Below are 2,500 nucleotides of genomic sequence, written 5' to 3' on the forward strand. Positions count from 1 at the left end.
TTTTTCCCCTTACCTGTGGGACTAGGAGAGCCCATGTGGTTATACGTCTCAGTGTGACCGGAAACTTATATATTTATTATTATTATTATTATTATTATTATTATATTATTATTAAGCTACAACCCTAGTTGGAAAAGCAGAGTGCTATAGGCCCAGGGGCCCCAACAGGGAAAATTGTATATGTCTGTGTATATGTATATATTATATATATATATATAGTATATATATATATATATATATATATATATATATATAGTTAGTCACTTTCTCTTTATAATATAGGGTAGATTACCTTGTGTATTTATACGTTAATAATGCATTTGGCTTTATATTTTGATAAGTTGACTCTTAACTGTTTTAGTACATCACTCGACCGAATAATAATAGACATGTTACCTTTTATATAAAGTAATCTAAACAACTGCTTCGGAAGAATATAAATGAGAGAGAGAGAGAGAGAGAGAGAGAGAGAGAGAGAGAGAGAGAGAGAGAGAGAGAGAGAGAGAGATGGCTGAATGCACAATAAATTTCCTCCAATATTTGCAGCTTAGGATGATACTTTGCTTGACAAGTTCTGGAGTAGAAGTGAATTTAGGCAGATTTCCAGCACATGAGCTCGGGGGTTTAACCGATTTTCGTTGGAAAGAAAAATTGTTCAGCGGTTTTGCTTCATATTTTTCTGCTGCTCCAACTTATTTTTACTCTTCATGGCCTTGAAATGTTCGGAGTGTTGTATTTCTTGATCACTATATTTTTATGCTTTAATTTTTCTTTGAATTTTTTATCAGGTGCTTTTAACCTCAATCATTGATAAATATATAATTTTAAGGTAATCAAAATACTGTTATTAAAAAATCTTAGGATGTTTAGGTAAAACTATTTTTTAATGCCTCTCTTCTTCCTGAGTTACTTTTAAGTTCTCATATTGTTTACGTGTTTTATATTCATTAGTAGTAAAAAAGAAATATCTAATTTGACATTCTTCAATGACTTACTTATTAAACTGTTTTTCTCTCTAATGTTTTTATTTTTAAATGTATTGATATGATTTTACTGTCACTCTTTTCTTCCTTCATCTTTCATTATTATCATATAAACACCCCTTACCCTTTCCTGCATTTATATCACTTGATCGCAAGTTACAAATCAAATTAAGGTTAATTATATCCTTAGCAATGAACGGAAAACAACATTATCGCAGTGCCATCAATACTGGAATAGTAATTCAGTGATATTTCCTCATCTATAATTAAACTCTTTAGAGTCCCTGAAATTGAACTAGATAAAGAAAAGAAGCTGGGAAAATGGTATTTTGGCGGAGAGGCCGAGAATGTAGGAACTTTCTTCTTGAATTTGCATTATTTGTCCGCTACGCTTTTAACTGTATTATCAACGTTTCACGGTTAATTACTTCTCTTGGTGTTTACTTATTTCCTTTCCTCACTGAGCTATTTTTCCCTGTTGGAGCTGTTGGTTGTAACTTAGCTAGTAATGATAATAATATTTTAATCATAGGACCGGGGGTGTTTTAAATTTTATAATTAATTCTATTTATTTCTTATTTGTTAGCTTATTGTCTGCTATCACGGAATTTTTTATTTTTCTTGTTTAGTTATGCCTTAAAATATGGTCTATCTTTCATCTCACATTTTTAGATGTCAAATATTTAATATGTCTTGTGTCTGCAATATTGCTATTCAATCTTTGTCACTTCTTTAAGAAATCTCTGAACCATCACCAAAATCTTTCCGTTATGCAAGTAAGAAAAATTTAATGTGGTGCTGCTGTTATCATTAATTATAACAGTATAATGATCTCATGTCTTTAGCTGTAATGATCACCATCTCATATATATATATACATATGTATGTATATATATATATATATATATATGTATGTATATATATATATATATATATATATATATATATATATAATGTACTTATTCATAGAATTATCTATCCTAAATATATGTATATATATATATATACATATATATATATATATATATATATATATATATATATATATATATATATATATATATATATACTGTATATATATATAAAATACATATATATATATATAAATGTGTATATATACAATGTTTGTGTGCTTGAGTGTATGTATTTCTTTTAACTGCAATGTAACATGTTTACTTTTTTTTTCTCAAAAAGCCCATACAAAAAACTACGGAAATCAAATTATTCACTATTTAACGGCCAATACACATTGACCCTCTTTTCGGTGTAAAGTGCTTTGGCAAAAACATAGTGATTAATTTGATTTCATTAGTTTCTTTTATGGGATTTTTAAGAAACACAGACACACACACACACACATATATATGTATATATATATATATATATATATATATATATATATACTGTATATATATTATATATATATATATATATATGTGTATACATACACACACATTATATATATATATATATATATATAATATATATATATATATATATATATATATATTAATTTT

Source organism: Palaemon carinicauda, chromosome 4 (genome assembly GCF_036898095.1).
Source record: "Palaemon carinicauda isolate YSFRI2023 chromosome 4, ASM3689809v2, whole genome shotgun sequence".
In the NCBI taxonomy this organism is placed as follows: Eukaryota; Metazoa; Arthropoda; class Malacostraca; order Decapoda; family Palaemonidae; genus Palaemon; species Palaemon carinicauda.